At 34.8% G+C, this 13,600-nt stretch overlaps 1 protein-coding gene across 3 annotated transcripts in view; it reads left to right on the top strand.

Moving 5' to 3' along the window:
• The window catches only part of LOC124422178 (FH1/FH2 domain-containing protein 3), a 63,436-nt gene that overhangs the window by 21,373 nt on the left and 28,463 nt on the right, over window positions 1-13,600 (top strand). The gene's annotated exons all lie outside the window — the stretch shown is intronic.

Below are 13,600 nucleotides of genomic sequence, written 5' to 3'. Positions count from 1 at the left end.
TATGTTCACGGTCCACGTCTTGAATCGGTGTTAACACGGTGAAGGTTAAAACTAGCTAGCTAGGTAGCTAACTCACTGGAAATTATCGCAACTAAGCCGGTGCTATCGATGTCGATATTCGCTCAAGCTATTTTCCGATTCGGCTAGATACGTTCTGTACCACTAACGAGAGTCATAATCTAGCCAACGGAGAGTCTAGTTTTAATCAAGAACATGTATTAAAATTTGCCTTCTCTTCTGCGTTATAGAGACAAAGAGAGACAGAGAGAGAGACAGAGGGAGAGAGAGAGAGAGAGAGAGAGAGAGAGAGAGAGAGAAAGAGAGAGAGAGGAGGGGCAGGGAGAAGGGAGGCAGAAAGGATATACAAAAATACAATGGAGAAAGCGAGACGATATTTGTGCATACATGTGTATGTGTGTGTGTGTGTAAATATATGTGTAAAATTCGGAACTGGGTCGAGTTTAGGTAGAAAGAGAGAAATAACATTGCATCAATGATACCTCCTCGCTCGTAAATTTTTCAATTTTTGTTTCACTCGTTTCCCTTTTTTTTTTTCTTCTACAATATAAATTCATCTCGCTTATCGTCTATCTTTTTTTTTCCTTTTTTTTTTTTTTAAATCATCCACCATGATATTGCCAGTAGATGGAAAAATTTGAATGTGTTTCTATCGCGATTTCGTATGCGAAGCTTGACCGACTTGAATTGTTTTCCGATAGTTTTTCCCTTTCAGCTGGCGCTACGGGAGGCGTTCATAAAAATTGGAGCTTTTATCGAAAACGTTCGGTGATTCGCTCAGTGAGGAACGGAGAGGGAGTCGTAAAGTGCGAAATTACAGGAGCGTGTTGGCGAACATGAAATCGCTTTTCTTACCAATGGATCAGTCGGTTCGTCGGATCACCGATACTTTTTGTCCTTGAATCGAAATCGAAGTAGACAAAGTAGGGAAAAGATGAAGAAGAGCTTAGAAGAGAGAAAGGTTCTCTTGTTTGCGAGTTAAGGATCGTTTATCTTCGAACGAACTTGTATATACACCAGGCGGTCCATTCGTGTCATGTTGCCGGACTTTCGCGTTAAGAAATCGTTCAACGTTTCTAAGCTCAGTGATCAACACGAAATTTCTCCCGGGACACGGAGGAACCTACTTCGTGAAAATCTCTTTTCTACGAATTGTTTCACGTTGGTACGTTTGCCGATCAGGGAATAGGTACAAATTATTCTTTTAAAAAATCGCGAAGAAAACATAATTACGGACTAAAACTTATCTTTAATAGGTTTTTCTGTTCTCTTTTTTCTTTCTTTTTTTTCTTTTTCTTTCTTTTTTCTTTTCTTTTTTTTTTTTTTTTAAGAAAGAAGTTTTTTTACAAATATAAAATATTACATTAGAAATTCGTTCTGAAACATTCCAGAGATTGTTTTAAAATTGTTTATAAAAAGTCCTCCGAGAGGTTATTTAATTAAAAGGACGATTAATAGAGGCTCTTTTTAAATTGGTACACGTATTCTTGGCGCAAATTCGACGTTGTTATCTCTCTAACGTGCTTCTATGATCCATTTTTTTCTACGATCTAGGTAGAAACAGTAATATCGTGTTTATTCCAATGCCTCTTGATCTTTCATAAAATGAAACTCTTGAGTGTGTTGTACCTTCCTGCAACGGCTTGTTATCACAAGAGTGAAAAGAAAGGAGAAAGAGAGAGAGAGAGAGAGAGAGGGAGACAAAGAAAGAGAAAGCTTTGCGAAGTAGCAAGTTCGTGGCCAGTGTAACCGTTGAAAGCTCAAAAAGTTATTTCAATTCCCTGTGCACATTGTGTTTAACTGAAAGGAGGTCTCACTGGACCTTAGCTAATAAACTCTAAGACTCTTCGTCATCTCTTTCTCTCTCTCTCTTTCTCTCTCTCTTTCTTTTTTATTGCCAGTATTTCTACGTGAATCTTATGTAATCCATTTGAATGCACGTAGGTACCTGTTATTTATAATTATAAGTACCTATGTCTATATATTCGCTATTATAATGGTCTAAGGAAGAAGAAAAATAGAAGATAGAGACGAATGAATAGGATGAATATGAAAGATAGAGAGGGAGAGAAAGAGACAGGATTGCGGCGATTACTCTCTCAAGAGTTCAATAACCACGCACAATACGTTTCTAAACGTTTCGTATAGACGGTAGAATGAATAATCGCAACTACTCTCGCGGAAATCGTTTCTCTAGGATTCTCCAGACTTATGCTTTGTTAAAAGTTTTATCGAAAGAAATTTTTTCCACGCTAATCTTATCTCCCTCTCCTTTTTATCTATTTTTGTTTCATTAAAAAGAGAAAAAAAGAAAATAGTTAACTGTCTCTCGTTATGATATTTTTTTTTTACACGAGGCTCCTATTGCAAAATGATAATAGTTTTGACCTTTTGTGAAACGTTATATTTAATACCTTCCGTATTATTAACTATGCTAATAAATCGGCTCATTAATGTCGTCGCGTTCTAACGTGCCTTGAGCACCACCCGACGCTAATCTTATTAGTAACGACGGCCGAAGGCCATAAAGCAGTTTGCACCCGTCTCGCGCGAAAATACCGTGGCACTGCGATTTTCCGAATTATTTACCGATTATCGGGTTTCTCTCTCTCTCTCTCTCTCTCTTTCTCTCTCTCTCTCTCTCTTTCTCTGTTTCTTTTCGTCACTCATAAAACTCTTCCGGTTACTGTTTAACAACACTATATTGGCGGCGAGATGGTAATATTAGCCAAAAATTAGAGAAATGAGACGAGAAATACGATGATTCACGATCGAATATCCTCCAATTTAATAATAGAGACGTCTAGGTGTCGTAGGTGTAAATAGTGGAAAAGTTAAATGTTATACAGTATATTATAGTATTATATATTAAAAGATTATATATTAAAAATTAATTAGAAATTAAATAAAATAGGAAAAAGAAGAAACATTGGAAATATAAAGAAAGTAAAAAATTTTTCTTGCACATTGTATCGATCATTTAGATTTTTATAGAAATCAATTTTCCAATAAAAAGTCGATGCAACAAATGGAGAAATTAGATCGATGTCATTGATATGCATTTCTATTCTAAATATGGTAAAAGGAACAAGGATATAGTATTTAAAAGGAATACAATGAGGGAATCACAAACGCGTATAGACGATTAATTAATTGATAAACGGTAAATCATCGTTTCTCCTTTCTCGATTCTCGTATGTAGTAGGTATGTAGTACGTAGGTATACGTGTTTTGAATGTAGAAAAGAACGATCGGTAGTGCCGATCGCTCGATTTTCCTTCGAAAGGAGGAAATGAAGCGCATACCTATCGCTCTCGAAGGGAACGCTCGATCGAGCGTGTGGCTTAGCTTTCTTTCAGTGTCTATGACCTTTCCCGAGCCGAAAGCCGCGCGAGCTTTCGCGTGTTTTCGCGAATAGTTGCCGACCTCGCTCGGAATAAATCGCATAACTAGGTTTCGAGATCTATTCCCAGGACATCGGCTGGCTGTCTACGCTTGGCTACAATTTCTCGTCTCTCTCTCTCTCTCTCTCTCTCTCTCTCTTTCTCTCTTTTTCTCATTTTATAAATATCTTTCCGCATTAGTGCGAACGTTTTCGCGCAAGACAAGCCTGTTAGCGTTGATTTAATGAATCACCGTTTCTTTGTCATTTTAATCATTAATATCGTTAATAGAAACAAATAGTTTTATCTCGTCTTGATTTGATACTAGTATATTTTTAAACAAGGAAATTTAAAAATTCTTATTAAAAAGTAATTCGATATACAATATGATTACAATATGAGACTATTACAATATGAAACTATTTTTAGATTTGTTTGGTTTTTCTTTTTTTTATCTTTATTCTTTTTTTTTATAATTGTTTTTTATTATTTTCGAAAATGTTGAATTGTACTCGTCTCGATCTAACAAGAGCGTTGGTATGATTGGGATGAATCATAAGTGAGTAATATTGGAAAAGTTACAAAAGCATGCATATATTTGAATACCAACGAACAGTCATTATTACCGTTCTCTCTCTCTCTCTCTCTCTCTCTCTCTCTCTCTTTCTTGAAGAAGAAAGAAAATTATTAGAAAAATTGTTAAGAAAAATGTTAGAAAAAGAAGTGTAGATTTCATTAACGAGAAGAACACTTTCAATCTTCTTTACCATCACCTAAAGTAAAGAGTCTTTAGCAAGAGAACTGATAATATATACGTATATTTTTAATATAAATAATTAACATTTATCGTTTTAAGAAAAGTTCAAAGATACCAGTTCGATGGTACATCGTAGTAGAAATAAGCGCGAACGTTTAATCGATGTCTCGGAATGCGTTACTCGTTCGCGAAACGCAAACCCCGTAATTCAGTTAGCCGTCTACGAGCGTTGCGTAATGATAAAGCGAGCGTCATGCTCTCTCCTAATTGCTTAATTAAATTAAATGCATAGTTTAAAGTTCTCCGGGCCATTATGTAAAGTCGTCTGGACGATGCTTGTATTATTCAGACTTGTATTTGTGCGTGTATGTATGTATGTATGTATGTATGTATGTATGTTGTGTGTGTATTTTACAGAACTCGATTTTCTATGTTGTACCAGGAAAATGAATTTACTTTTCGAATTGAAGAAAAATTGAAGATTTTTATTTGCAATTTCAAGTCGACATTAAGAGAAAGATTAAAAGATAGATAGATAATGAGAAAGAAAAAGAAAGAGAGAGGGAGGGAGAGTGAAATAGAGATAGAGAGTTTATTTGGTGGTCAGGATGTATTAGTGTATACGCTTGCGCACTCTTATTCGAGACTTTTCACCCTCCCCACCCCTTTTTCACATGTATATGTGTGCTTTAGGCGATATTTCAGACACTTTAACTGCTCCTTTTACTACCAGGTGGAACTAACTGGCTTTGCCTAGGCTCGCCTCTTTATACTGAGGTACGTCTGGCAAGTCGTGACTTACGTTCGCTCGTACCTAGAGCAGCCGCAGTATTGAAATTCTCCCTCGTTAACACGAATGTACCTTGCAGTACTTACGATCGTCCCTTTTCACCAAGATCTAGTATGTTTCGAGATCTGGTAAAAGGACAGAAAAAATTTAACGAGACCGATGGTATTTATTTCTTTTTTTTATTTTCTTTTTTTCTTTTTATGATGTATTTAAGATGAAATTAAAGATGAAATTAAGGATGTAATTAAAGATGAAACTAAAGATGAAATTAAAGATGGCAGAATAGGATTGTTATCAGTTTTATATATAATAAAAAAATAATATTTAATAAAAATAATTAGAATACAAGATGGACATTGCCTACGCTATGTTACGTGTTATACGTTGCTTTATTTCTAAGATATTTTTCTCAACGACAAATCGACTGCGATTCTCGAATACGATTGACTGTTATTCGTTCTACTCAATTAATCCATCGATTCATCTACGTATATATACAAAAATATCACAAGCATTCGTTATTGCTTTTTTTATTTCACTTTTTGTTTTAGTCTTATTGGACAATGATCGAACGGCACAATCTCTCATCCATTCTTTACGTATATACAAGGTCAATAATAAACGTACATACAAAGATCAATAAATTCGCAAATGGTCAGACATTTTCTTCCTTTAACATACCATTGTTGTTTTTTTATATCGCATTGTTATTCATTTTAACGTTTTTTTTTTGTTCTTTTTAACAAGATTTAGACTTTATTCACTCGATCGAACTATTTATGGTACGAAAATAAATGAATTCCTAGTTCGATCGTTCATCGAACTGTCATTAATAATTACTTGCTGTTATCACGCAAAGAAAGAGAGAAAATTAATCTATGTGTTTGTATATGTGCGTACTAATAGACGAGGCGTTGGCTCGTTACACAATTAAATTTATGATCGACTCGAACACCATCGGACGTTGCTGCCTATTGCGGAGGGTGGAATATAAATTGCGCCCTGTCATATTGAATTATCGCTGGTACCTGATCGACGTGTAATAATACAAGTGTATCGCTCGATTTTAATAACTTGTAAAGATTTGTATAATTGTCGTTTACATAGTTATGGTTTTACGTATCAACAATTCCGAGCAATCGGTTTATTACTTGACATGACTTGAAATTTTTCTATTTTCTTTTTTCTTTTTCTTGTACAACATGAAATTGTAAAGAATATTTTAGTAAACATCGTATCAATCACAATTCTCGATCGTCTTTGGTTTAAAAGAAATGGAAGATTCTTAACTACAAATTCACATATCGCGAAGAAGTTGAAATTTCAGATATAAAATAAACAATTACATAGTATAGTTGGCGAGAAGTGAGAGCGTCATACACGTATACACATGTTTTTATTTATACGCATACATATATTTATACTCATTACGTGCTACCGAATATGCACATATATATATATATATATATATATATATATATATATATATATATATATGTATATACGGTAGCACTTAATGAATTAGTTTGATATCTCAAGTTTAAAGTCAGTTCGTAATAAATCCAGAAGAAATATATTGCCTATACTTAAAATCTATCTGCCCGTTCGCTGTTAGTTATCTGCCTAGGACGAATCAATCTATTGTCTATGAGAAACTAGTGTGATTAGTTATTTGTCAGTTCAAATAAATGTTATTTATGTGTTGTTTTGCAAAAGTATGGAAGATGTGTTGTTCAACATGTTGTCCGCATAATTCCATAATATTAAACGAGTAATTTTTGTTAATTTTATCTTGAAAACGAGCCTAAAGATTTTTATGTATTCTATCGTAGATCCGTAGATCTAGATTTCGAGAAAATTTATTTTTCCTAAATTTTATTGTGGTTATATAACCGGATAAAATATAAAAAAACTTTTTCATATTACACACTGTAGTTGGCACATAAAAGTGAACTTTATAATGCGCGATATTCGCAGATTTTCATATAGCTTTCTTATTCATAAAGTTATTGTTAGCTGAAACTATTAACGTGAAAGTTAAAAATAAATGATTTTATCATTACGTACCGTAGTTGGCGTAGCGTGAATTTCAAATTTCATATAATAGTCTAGTAATAAACATAGAATTCTATTATATGAAAGAAAAACTTATTTACTTAAAAAAAAAAATGTAACATCGAGATATCAATTTTAATGAAAAGAAAACGGCACTATTGGAAGAAGAGCAAACTGAAGAAGTAGGTAAATATGGAATAGCTTGGACATTCAAGAACCACTGCTTTTCGATTCGATTCCCATCTCAAAGCAAATTGATGATGCTCTTGTGTAATGATAAAATCATTTGCTTTTAACTTTTAAATTAATAACTTCAACGCTAAAGTAGCCATATGAATAGCTATAGAACAAATTTGTTACACTTGTTTACCGAGAAGTGTTCGATCTTTCAGGTATTACTATTATTATTATTATTATTATTACTAATTGTAAAAAACCCAAGCATAGTTTTACAAAATATTAATGAAAATAATTTTTGTAGGCATTAAGTAAAAACAAGAAATTTTTGTTACGTTTCGTAAAAATCTTGATTTACTGGGAATACACGTTCGATATATAATAGATGTTTGCAATGGAATCTTGTCACTTGAGAGAACAAGTCGATATCTATCGTTACGTTCGATCAATATTTCTTATCCTCGAAATAAAAGTTTCTTTTCGAGTTAAACGATAGCTTCGCGGAAACGACAAGTATTGGAATTCTTCCATCTTCTCAAGTTGTCAAAGAAACGAGGAGCCATGAACAGATATTTTCTTTGGGAAAAAAAAAAAATTCATTTCGATAAGTATAAGTATAAAGATTTCGATTTCTTGTCGAATAATCAAAACAACTTGGATTGTAATGGAATATATGTAATATTGGTTAGAAAAAACTCATTTGATTTGATCTCTTACAGAGAACAGAACTTGCGAAAAAGCTCGATGGGAAGTACGATGACCGATATTCTAGCATATTGCTAAGATTCTCTAGGGAAATCTCCGCATTCCAGCGATTTACGTTACCGGTAGAGTTTCAAATTTTTTCTTTTCCCATCATCTCTTGGTGACATGTTTTATTCGTTCTATCTCTTTCTTTCATATTCTGTCTTCTCGATATCTCCTTTTCCCCAACATATTCTTTTCTTCTTTCTTTCTTTCTTTTTTTTTTCTATTCGTACGGAAGGAAAAATTTTCGATGAATTTTATGCAGCAATGCGAGCTTTCGAAAAAGTCATAACGAAAGCTTTTTATTCCCTACTGTATTCGGGGATATAGAATTCGAAATATATAAACTCTCTCCGTTTCCTCGATTAATGTATAATATAAATTCGTATTGTAAGGAAGGAACTCCTGTTAGAAAGATCTTCTGCGAGATCTCGTTTGAAGGTTCTATCTGAAGAAGATTTCGATTATGTTTGCCAGTCATATTTTCTTGAAGTCGTTACCTATTGATCCGGATTCGGATATATACAAAATGACAAAGAAAAAGAGAGAAGAAAGGATGAAGGTACGCGATCAATATCGGATATGGTAGAGAGATAATCGGCAATTTAGCCAGCATGAGGAGTCGGCAAGTCGTTAGGCCGAGCTGACCGCGTCCCAGTCGTGGGCTTCTGGGAATACGGAGCGACGCGTCTTCATTAGCCTTTCATGAAGGTTGCTTCTGGCAACTGCAGAACTGGCGATACCCTCCTGCATTCTCCTTCTTCCTCTTGTCCTCACCCTTCTAGACCGTTCGTACTTTTAGCGTCCCCATGGGATTATTCCGTCGACGAACTACGACGTTCAGCCACCCCCAACTAGCCACGATTTATGCCAACAACGATAAGCCGCCTACGCGATAAGCCAAGCTTTCTCTTCTCTTCAAGAACGAACCTACGAATCGCCTTCCGGATCTTTCTCGCGAGACGGTATAGCTATTATCGATTCGAGTCGTGGGAGAGGTAGAGAGGAATGAACTGAGATGAACACCGTCACGAGAGATGCATAAATCGGCACGTCCTATCCTTTCTTTTTCTTTTCCTTCTTTTCTCTTTTTCTTACTCTTACCCAATATATATATATATATATATATATATATATATATATATATATATATACATACATACATACATACATCTATCTACCCATATATCTACCAAACAACCTACCCACCTACTTAGCAACCTACCTACCTACCTACCTACCTACCTACCTACCTACCTACCTACCTACCTACCTACCTACCTACCTACCTACCTACCTACCTACCTACCTACCTACCTATCTACCTACCTACCTACTACTCTTCCGTCGTTTTCGTCGTCTTCGTCGTTTTCATCGTCTTCGTCGTCGTTTCGTATCCAGTCCTGTCGAGATTGTCGAGAGGTTGTCTCGGAAGTGGGACAGTCACCTGAATACTTTGCAGCAATCAAGTCTCGTTCTTGAAGTATAGGATAGTAATGGCGGTAGCGAGTCGGCAGTAGGGAGAAAAAGAGAGAGGACTTCCCCTTGCTTTCTGTAGGTTATTCACGTTCAGTTTGTCTTCGGGGTGCTTGCCGTACATCACACTTACTGAAAAGATTTTTCCGTACGTACGTACGTTCTTTTATTCGCATACGTATGCGCTTAATTGTTGATCTGTCGAGATTTTTTCGATCATGCCACAGTCCAGTCGAATTCGATTTCTTCATTGTGGAAAAGATTTTTGTCATATCTGCAGGTACTCTATCATTTTGTAATACTTTCCTTTCACTTTAATGATCTGACATTAACTTTTTTCATGTTCTTCAGAGATATTGTGTATTTTAAAGCGAATTGTGTGCTGTTTACATTGAAGATTGTTTTTCTTTTTTTTTTTTCTTCCTTTTTTCTTTTTTTCTTTATACAAAAATTGATTTTAAACCATTAAGTGATTAATGAACAATTTCCATATTCTCCTATCAATAATTATATCTAAATCTATTCGTACTTCAACGTTCTATCGATGCTTCCGTATGCATCGTCAGCAGAACACTTGATCTTCGTTGGCTCAGGATTATTCGAGTTTATCGATTGATTGGTATTGTATGTAAAGAAAAAGGAAATATACGTAGATTAAGGTTGTTCCGATAGCCTCATCGATCAGATATTTTTACATACTTTTCAAGATTATTACTACTGTAGACAGGTCTGCAAGTATAATAGCATCCTCGTTATAAATCATTGCTATTATTTACAAAGAAAATCGTTCCGTCAAACATTCATCCTACGCTTTTCTCACAATTTAGATTGTATAGTCCTGCATTTATAACAATCATATCAGCCATAAAGAACGATTGCCAAATGAAAGAATTTAACTATAATTTGTCACGGTACATTAATTCAATGAGAAAGTTATGTAAATAGATCTCCTTTCTAAAGAGAGCCCTCGATTTTTTCTTTTATTTTTTTTTCTTTTTCTTCTTTTTTCTTTTCCTTTTTTTTTTTTTTTAAGTTCTCGTAATCGTTCGGAAAAGCGTAATTGCATATCGGTCGAGTCGGCGCCAAGAAAACAACTCGGTGAGATGAGACGAGTTAAAGATGAGATGAGATAAGATGAGATGAGAGAAACTGGAACGCGAAGCGTGCACTGGATAAACACAGGTCCGGGAGCCAGTCGGTAGATAAATTCTACGATCGCTTTTTGTAGAGTACGTCTTCGTTTCTCTACCTGCTAGTTCGTAATGCCGACGAAGGACAGCTTTTGCACGAGGCTGCCGATCGCTTAGAAACGACGACGATGAGAAGCGATCCCGCGAGGAGAATTGAATCGGCAGAAGAATCGCAAGGAGAATCGCGAGGTGGACGAAGCCGGTTTTATCACGCTCGGTTGCTTCGAGACGAGGCTTTGACGTTGCGCCTTTCTAGATACAGACGTTTCTTCGCTTCTTCTTCTTCTTCTACTCTTCTCATCGTACCTATATGCCTCTCGATTAGCGCATTAATCGTCTCCGTTTTTGATAACGAGTTTTTCTACCACCTTCGCCACGAGCTATCAAGTATTCTTCTTGCTTTTATGGATGTTGGAAAAATTCATTTGACTTTACCGATCATTAATGTCTTCGCCTTTCATCTTTTATTTCGAATATTATCGAAAATTAATCCTATTACTCCAATCAATAGTAATGACGTCACCCATATTTTTTCTCTCCTCTTATCAATATTTACGTAACACATAAATGTTTTTGCTAACAAGCAATTATTTTATATAAATTACGTAAATCTTCTTTTTCTTTTTTCTTTTCTTTTCTTTTTTTTTTTAACACGTTAAAATTCACAAAATTATAATCTTATGATATTTTTGGAGTGATAAGGGGCAAGATATTTCTCAATTTTTTATTAGCTTTTTAGTAGAATATCGAAATTTGTTGTGAAATTCAAAAGATCAATTTTTATTATATTTATTTTTTTATTATATTAAAGAAATTACGGAGAGAATTTGAACATTTTATAAGTGTAAATAATATTTATTTTTATTTAAATTTCAAGAGGAGAAAATATTCATACTAGTGCGAGTTGGTATTTACTTCCTTCGTGTCATTCGAAAATGTAAAGCTGCGTATTCGCTCGAGATTGCGCCGGTTTCATTGACGAAGCCTTCAGCGTACTTTCACGACGGTTAAACTGGTTTCGCGTCGCTTTGTGCACGCGTTCAAACCGAGAAGAACGGAGCACGCGTTTTCCGTCTTCCTATGCTTTTCTTCCGCAACATCTATATCTACATATACTAACCCATGTTTATATTGCTGTATAGTTTTACCCGTTTAAAATCACCTTGTTATTTTGGTTTATTTATTTATTTATTTATTTTTAACATATTTTAATGTTTGATAACATAAAATTATCGAGCAAGTTTCTAAGAGTATAGAATGTAATAAAATTACGTAGTAAAACATCAGGAATGAATTTCTTATATGTACATAGAGAAGAAAAATAGTTTCTATCAACATTGGTCTGAAAATGCTTAATTTATGAATTATAAGACTTTCAAGTATGATCTTAGTGTATTTTAATTATTATCCTGTATATTTAAAGAAGTAGAACACTTGTTTGTGATTTATTCCACGAATATGATTATAAAATTCTAATGTAAAAGAATAGTGTGAAACGACTCATATCTCGAAGTCATAATACTAATTATGGACAAAATTATAAACTGAGTATGTATGTATACATGTACTCTTTGTAAACGTCTGACTATTTAATTCTCAGAGAATAAGTACGTAACATCGAAGATCGTCGATAAATCTAGACGTACGGAGAAAGAAAACTGAGTTTCTTCTTGAAACTTTGTAAAATATGAGCCTGCTGTTTGCGTTTAGAATGATGGAATAAACATTCTGCTGAAATTCTCCAAAAAAAAAAAAAGAAAAAGAAAAAGAAAAAACAGAACGGGTTCGAAGCTCGTTATTTCGTGAAAAATGATCGGATTATCTTGAAATTATTCTCTCAATTTGGTTTACTTGATATCAATTTGGTTTACTTGATATCAATTTGGTTTACTTGAACGGAGTTTGATTTCATCGATTAGAAAAAGTTCTCCTTTTCATATTCGCTTTTCTCTCGAGAAAGTAGAGGTCTCGGAAATCGATCTATTGAGATACGAGAGACGAACGTGTAAATGTTTGCCAAGAGCGATTACTGAGAGTATAAAAAGAACAGGCAGTGTTCCTCATGTTTCCAAACATTTTGTTAGAATCTTTCCGACTACGGAATCTGCAAATTCTCTCTCTCTCTCTCTCTCTCTCTCTCTCTCTCTCTTTCTCTCTCTCTCTTTCATCAATATTAATCATTAATTATTTTTAACGGAAATATTCCGAGACGTTTATTTACATAGGTTTTAATGAAAAAGATCAATTAGTGATATTCATTGAATTAAATAGATGAATACATATTTTCAAATTTCCATACTTCCGATGGACTTCTCAGGCTACATCGACCGGAAGGAAAGATGACCGGAGTCGATGCAGCTTGCGCATTTACTAACGCGTGACCAAGAATAACTCGACGTAGGACGTGGCTGCTGAATGTCTGAAATCAAGAGTGAAAGACAGAGAAAGAGAGAGAGAGAGAGAGAGAGAGAGAGAGACCAAGAAGATGGAGAAGGAAACGGACGCGTAAACTTTATAGGCGTGGCACGTTTCTTTCGTTCGAAGTGCCGAAGAGGAAAGCGATATCCGTGTTCCTCCTTCTTCTTTTCTTTATCTTTCTTTCTAGGATGTACCACCGAATAGAGCGATCGTAATTTTAACGAAATTACCTCTTTCGTAGAATATGAAATAATTAAAGAGTCTCTAAAATTTTTATAATTTTTTTATTTTATTTTCTTTATTTTGTTTATTCCTGTATATTTTTTCAAGAGAGACTCCTCATCTTTGCCGTCTCAACATCCGGTTTCTCGTCGTTCTTACGCGGAAGAGCCGCTAAGGTGGTTAGCATCACGAGATAGAGGAGTATCCTCGACGAATCATCCGTCTGCAACAGAAATCCCCCCAAGATACGTATCTTCTCGACTTACAATTAGTTACCGAGTATAAGATTAACGAGTCGCTTCGTCCGTTTCGTTCCTTCTTCTAGGTCTCATCGATAATGTTTGTTTTTATTAGACTTCGAAAAAAA

Source organism: Vespa crabro, chromosome 2 (assembly GCF_910589235.1).
Source record: "Vespa crabro chromosome 2, iyVesCrab1.2, whole genome shotgun sequence".
NCBI lineage: Eukaryota > Metazoa > Arthropoda > Insecta > Hymenoptera > Vespidae > Vespa > Vespa crabro.
Note: the sequence above shows the minus strand (reverse complement) of the source record. Positions and strands in the feature narration are given on the sequence as shown.